This window comes from Phascolarctos cinereus, unplaced genomic scaffold (genome assembly GCF_003287225.1).
Source record: "Phascolarctos cinereus isolate Bilbo 61053 unplaced genomic scaffold, phaCin_HiC Scaffold_5;HRSCAF=322, whole genome shotgun sequence".
Lineage (NCBI taxonomy): Eukaryota > Metazoa > Chordata > Mammalia > Diprotodontia > Phascolarctidae > Phascolarctos > Phascolarctos cinereus.
In genome coordinates, this window is record NW_027555958.1 from 383447685 (window position 1) to 383455188 (window position 7504).

The window sequence follows — 7504 nt, forward strand, 5'->3', positions numbered from 1 at the left end:
TCTTCCTTTAACAGGGATACTACGATATTTGCCCCAGCTGTTTCTAATTAATATACTTGGATTGTCACTGAGTGAATGTTACTCAGTCTGAATTTTGTTTCTTTAAACACAACCAGTATATGTTCAACAGAGTTAACCTATCCCATATTATAGCTATTATATAAGACAAACACATTTCATGGGGCATCATTATAACGTTTGTGTAAACTATAGACAAGCAGTAAAGAAAAGAGATTGGATTCGACCAGAAGATTTTGTTATATTGAGGTGTGTGTGTGTGTGTGTTTTTCTCATTGCAAAATATAGCAGTTCAGGTTTGTTTTTGAAAAGTTGTAGCCTTAGGTTTTTGCAAAAATCAGTGCAAGACTCACATTTGACTTTGAATGCTGCATTAAGTCTCCAAATATTGCCATTGACCATGACTTTTCCAGTAGTTTGAAGCCCTGGGAGCTCTGATGCAAGATGTTTGGACCAGATTCACTTAGACCATCAATGTCCTCTCATTTGCTGGTCTGCTTCCTGAGGACAAAAGTAAACTATCAGAGAGCAAACACCTTGCAGTTGGGAGGCAGAACTATGTGAAAGCTCAGGGTTATTTTTAACTTTCTCAGAATTCTGTTTTGAGGCTGGATGATGATATATGGACACACACACTCCATTCTGCATCTTCTATCAGAGTAAGTTATACAAAACATATGTAAAGGCATGACTCCTAGTAAGTAACAGTACCAAAGTACCTTAATCCTTCTATCGACAACTGTCCTATTGGGTTACACAGTTTTAATCCCAGAGGAGTTGTCTCTTGACATTAAACTGTCCAAACAGTATTTATATCTGTGGCTGCCCTGCAAGATCACTTAACCCTGCACAGCAGTTTAAAAGTAGTTAATGACAGACCCAGCAAGACTTGTCCCTTATGAATGATCACAGAAGTTCGACCTGGGCTGTCATGGTTTATGGAGGAAGGCAGTTTGTCCATAGCCTGCTTCACCCACAGCAGGTAATTTGAAATGAAATGAGACAGTTTCTACAAGCAGATTGATTTGGGAATCTTGCCTGTTCTTCCCTTTGACCCTTGACAAGTTGACACTACAAAGATTGTGACTTTAAAAAATGATTGGGTGCAAATGCATTTAGGTAGATGATTTACTGTGTGTTAAAGCAAGGACAGTGCATTTGGAGGGAAGCTTGTGAGGCAAGGTAATTGTAAACTTTAACAACACATGTTTTATGTTTCTGTATCTTATTAATTATCCTACTAGGAGAATCTACTGATAGCATCAGATCAAGTGGTTTATCTACTCGGGGGAAAAAAAGACCATAGCACTAGGTACCAACTAATGAGATTAAAGGGTAAAAGTAGAGATGTGTGTCTATGAAAAAGTCAATTATAAGTGCTACTATTTGGGCTGCAAAAGCCATTTTTTTGTATAAAGATAAGAAATCCATGTTGTCTTTGAGCATACAACTTCCCTATTCCTAACGGGTCCCTCTTGTCTCTTTTTATAAATGTGGTTAAACAAACAAATATGGAAACACTGAGATTCAATGGGTGATAAGTTTGGTTCTAGGTAATAGAGGAGTTAGCAGATGATGCTAGTAAAGAAGATAAAATCACAATCATGTGTTAATAAATATTTTCTTTAGGCCCAGTAAACACATTCAGATTTTGAGATCAAATCTTAACGTAGTGTGAATATATATAGATCCAATTTTTCTGATAGTTTTGTCTTTTTCTAATGCAAATTTTTAATCCTGGATGTAAACAAAAAGGAAATGGTTAGAAACGCATTATTTTCCAAAATCATGAGACAAGGGAAATGTTTTACCTAGATAGATTTTTAAAGATTTTTTTTCCTTCTCATTTTTCTCTAACATTAGACTTACATTCCTAAGGTAGGAAACATAATTTATCATAATTGTGTATTTGTTAGCATTTTAATATGATGAAAATAGAACTCTTTCTTAGTACTGGCCAATGACTGTTTTCCTTAAGCTGATCTCTGCAAAAGCTTTCTGATTTTTTTTTAAACCATTCTAACCATTTTCTTTGCAGTATAATTTTGAAGATGCTAGTAAAAATATAACAAATTCCTTATTGGTATCAGTTGAAATTATTTACTACCCTTTCGAGTCATATCTTCATTGAACTATGTTAAAAGTATTTTGCTGAAATGTTTCTTTATGTTGTCCATTGGGTTTAATAGACGTGCCATTTAATAAGCTCTCTACCTGTAAGGATAGACTGTTTGACCTCCGTGACCTGCCACTGGTAGACATGGTATAAGATTGCTTTGTGAAATAAAGCTGTCGGTAACATCAACAAAATAAAAAATGATCGTATTCCAATACTCTCTGCTGAGTACTATGACAGCACTGAAATATGGAATAAAATTGAAAGTAGATTAGTTTTGGGTCCTAAGTCATGTTTTGACAAGATATAAGAGAGGAGAACATATCTTTGAACTTTTATTTTTAAAGTTTTTTAATGAAAATATTTATCATTTTGTAAGGTTCCTTTTTTTTTCTTTATCACATCTGGACTGTATAACCTTAAAACAATCCATTCTCTTATTGTGAGGGATATAAATAAATACTGTACTATCTCTTATATTAAACATCGTAAACGATCCATTTCCAGTCTGGGATTGTTTGATGCTTGTAAGTTAAGGAGTGTCATGTTAATAAAAAAAAAACTTATTGAGGAGGTTGAAAAATCAGTCATTAATAAGCCACGTATTTTTAAAGTATGTAAAGCAAGTAAATACTATAGACAAGTGGGCTATATTTGCTGTATTTTCTGTTCACCCTTTGGAGTGTTTTGAATCTGAAGCAGTAGAATAAATGTGTCAGGAGAGGAGTAAGGCTTGCCTGTGGTGGCTTTAAACCTTAAGGAATTGGCAAATGGACACAATATGCATGCTGTTAGGTTATTTCTTTCAGCTGTATGGTTATTTACGAATCAAATAAACTTATGACCAGTCAGTGACATTGATAGGTCAGTGGATACTTTAGAGGTCTTTAAATGCATACTCAATCCTTTTGATTAGGAATCATTCTGTAAAAGAAATAAAAAAACAGAAAGATTGCCTAGCATTAAAATGATGTGTTCACCTATTTTTCCTTTGTTTTAAACAAAATACACTGATCACTTAGATTTTTACATCATAATTATTTCTTAATATACTTTTCTCCCCTTTTACTCCCCAGAATAGAACCTTTCCTTATGTAACAGTGATTATTTTGGCTCCAAATACCTCAGGACCTTGTGTGTCCCATTTCATCCCCTCTCTAGGGTTCTCCAATACCCTAAGGAAGTTGAGAGAGGGGGTGCCTTGCCTCTGCTATCGGCTCAAGCCTGACTACTTGTTGTGTTATCAATTTTAAGAGGGATCCAAGCACCCCAGTTCCATTTAACTACTTACAGCCCAATTAGCTTTTACAATGGAATATTTGCATCAGCTTCCCAGACCTAAGGGCATACTCCCCAACCTTGGTCCTGGAGAGGGGAGGTAGATTAGATTCAAGGTTTAACTTCATCCTTTCATTTCATTTTTTTATTTTTAATTCTTAAAAATTATTTATTTATTTATTTTTAAATTTTTAATTAAAAAAAATTTTTTTAAGGCAGTTGGGTTTAAGTGACTTGCCCAGGGTCACACAGCTAGTAAGTGTTTGTTCAGAGGTCAGATTTGAACTCAGATCCTCCTGACTTCAGGGCTGGTGCTCTATCCACTGCACCACCTAGTTGCCTCAACTCCATCCTTTCAAAGCATTAGTTCATCAAATCCAAAGCCTCACATGGCTTGTCTCTTGGCTCCCTGGCTTTTCAGTGCTTCGCTAATCAACTGTCTAGAATCCTGGACTCCAAGGTCACTCTGGTTGCATCTCCTGTGTCAGGTGAACTCCACTCCCTGCAAGCAACTAGAACTGAAAAGAAAAATGAAACATGGCTAAAACCTGAAGCCCATTTCTCAGAGGTAGCCCTTCTCCCATCCAGTTTACTCCATGGGGACCCTGATGTGGAAGAACACCCATGGATGCTGTTGGAAGGATAGACTTATACCTCTGTCAGGTAGATATAAAGACAGATAGTTTCAGCTATGGAGCCACTGAAAAGAGGCTGTCCTCAATGGTGTAGCAGATAACACAGAATGGCTCCTCTCGGAAGCTGGTTCTCGGTGTCTTCTATGTGGGTGCTTTTATGTTAGGTGATTTGTGCATATTCCAAAAACCAAAACCAAGTGGGTAGAGCACTGGCCCTGGAGTCAGGAGGACCTGAATTCAAATCCAGCCTCAGACACTTGACACCTACTAGCTGTGTGACCCTGGGCAAGTCACTTAACCCCATTGCTTAGCACTGCCCCCCCCCAAAAGAAAAAAAAAACAAAACCAAAAAATGAAACAGCACACACACACACACACACACACACACACAAGCAACCCCCCCAATGTCAATGTCTGAAATTATATGCAACATTTCTGCTTCTATAACTTTCTCTCCACTCCCCAATCCTCCCCTCCCCCTCCTCTCCCTCCTAAGCCAAGAAGAAAATATATTTCACTATCTGTTCTTGAGGACCATTTAGTTAACTCAGAGTTTGGCTTCCTTCCACTGACCTCATTTAAAGTACTGTAGTCATCGTTGATACTGTTCTTCTGGTTTTGTTTACTTTATTCTGTATCAGATCACACGGATCTTCCCACATTTCTCTGAATTCCTCCTGTTCATCATCCCTTACTGTACAAGAGTATTTCATTACATTCATATATACCACAATTGGTTCAGCCATTCCCTTATCTATAAATATTCTTCTTGTTTCCAGTTGTTTGCTACAACAAAAAGGGCTGAGATGAATTATTTTTGTCTCTGTTCTTTCTGGTTTTGACCTCTTTTGTGCTTACCTCTTTACCCTTCTTTACATATAACACAGGATGCTTAAAGATATTACTTCAGGTTGAATAGCTTATTCATCTAAGAATGAAACTTTCTGGGTTTACGTGTTCTTTCACTTTTTAAAAACAAGATGCAAATTCAATGCCTTGGTCAGAGAGAAAATTATATTCATCCATGTGTATCTGCAGGTTAGTGGGTCTGTCCTTGGCCTCTACCAAAGTTAGTATGACTTAGCTTATTGGAAAAAGAGAGGAGTTTTATTTATTTAATTTCAATTCTGCTTTATTTGATTTGATTGCTTTAGATAGATTTGAACTAGGGAGGTGGGGATGGAGTGTTGGCTAAGGCCTTGGAGCAGGGTCTAAGACACTTTCTTCTTGGACCCTGTAGGGTTCTTTTTTTTTTTTCCTTTCTTTTCCCCAGGACCATGGATAAGGTGAGGCCATTTGCTTATCTCCTGTAAAATTTCCAATGAGAAATAGAGACCAGGAAACTAAGGAAGCTAATGGTGAAAGGCAATGAACAAAGTTATTACTTTTGATTTCAAAATATTTCTAAACTCTTAGAAGGAAAATTGACCCTAATTATAAGGTTTATGGCTTTCTTCCCCTGCCCTCCATTTTAGGATCCCTGGCTTCCTTCAAACCACTGTTACTTCCTGCACACACAAAATTTTTCCCAATCCTCCTAGGTATTACCAATTTTTCCTCTTGAAATTGTATTATTTTGTACTTTTTTTCATTTTGTATTATTTAAATTTGTATTACTTTGTATTATTTGTATTTCCTTTTCTGTGTCTCTAGTCTCCCCCTCTTTCTGCCAGTATGCTTCCTGAAGACAGAGACAGTTTCATTTCTGTCTTTGTATCTGTTAGTTTTTTGAGCAGTACCTTGTACATAGTAGGACCTTAACAAATGAGTTGATGCTTTGCCCCCTTCCCTCTTTCTCTTTGTTTCACGGGCTTCCTACAAGACCCACCTCAAAGCCCACCTTCTACAGCAGGAGGCCTTTCCCAGGTCCTTCCCAGCCTCAGATGTTAATGTCATTTACTTTCATCTTCTTTGAATATACACCTATTTATTTACTTGACTCCCCTGTTAGGAATTCCTTAAGAGCAGGGACTGGTTTTTTGCTTTTCTTTGTATCTCCAGTGCTTAGCCCATTGCCTGGCACCTAATAAGTGGAATGCTTGTTTGACTGACTGAAATGACTTTAGTTAAAGTTGGTTATGAATTTAGTTAACTTGGTTGAGCTACCTGTTTCTTTTGACATTTGAAAAAATGCAAAAAGTAGGTTGGTGCTGGGAGTATTGCTTCTTAATTTGTTCCATTAAGTGGTGGTCACATTGACTTTGTTAAAATAATATCCTTAAATGGGGCCCATGAATAAGTGTGGTCATTAGGTTGCTGTCCTTTGTCACCATCAGTCAGTGTGGGCTTGACTCCTGAGCATGGAAGGTTGTTTAAAAAAAACATGATTATTAATGAGCAAGGCAAAATTTGCATGTGTGTTTTATTCAGGGGTTGTTTTCTGTCAAGATGCTAAATGGAGGAAAGACTCTCAATATCATGGGAGGGATCAGAAGTACAGAGCCACTCTTAGGGGAGGAGGAATAGCTGAAGAGGAGCTCTGGGAAATAAGGCCTTCAGTAGAATTAGTGGGAAGGGAGGAGAAAGGGATGGAAGGAGTTGGAAAAAGACCCCAAAATGAGAGCTATAATAGGGTCAGAGAAAAGAAAAGTGTCTATGTAGAAAACGAGGAAGAAACATCATAGTATGATGGCGTAGCACACACAACTGGGAATCGGAAGCCCTAAGTTCAAGATCTGTCTCTGGTATTAACTCTTTGTGTGACTTTGGGCAAATCATTTTACTTTTTAAGGCCTAGGTTTTCTTCTGTAAATCAGTGGTGTCGTACTAAAAATAGAAAGGGATCTCTGTGATATATTTTCTTAGAAAACCATAATTTAACACTATGTTGTATTGTATTTTTATTTACTTCGTTAGACATTTCCCAATTACATTTTAATCTGCTTCAGGCTCCCTTTGTGATCAGTGAGTTTGACACCTTTGCTGTAAATGAAAGGGGATGGATGGATGGATCATATGACCTTCAAGGTGCCTTCAGTGACCTAAGATGCTCTGAGTCTGTATGAACTATTAGGAAGATATGTAGCCATCGGGGCTTGGGATTTCACGTTATTATGTGGGTCCTGTTTCTTTATTGAAATACACAGAGGATGAAATGTTTAGAATCATACCTCATATATTTCTGCATCTGAACTGAAACTACCAACCACATCCTCTCCTTGGGCTCGGTGACATCTGTCATGACATTGTGTGGAGGAAGTGGACGCATGCCTTCTGCCTTTTCGGTCAAAATCTCACCTCTCACGTTTTGCTGAATTTCTCACACAGGGCATAGACCCGAAGCCTGGCTGCTGACTTGAGATGCTGTGGGGGCTGTGGGAGTCTGCAGTTTTCTCTCATCACGTTGTACTTATTTACGTGGACAAAAAGTGGCAGCACTGATTCCCTGCGGCGTCCCCATTGTCTTTTATGGAGCTAGTGGGTTTTGGACGTACTAATTCCCTTTTCCTACCTTTGG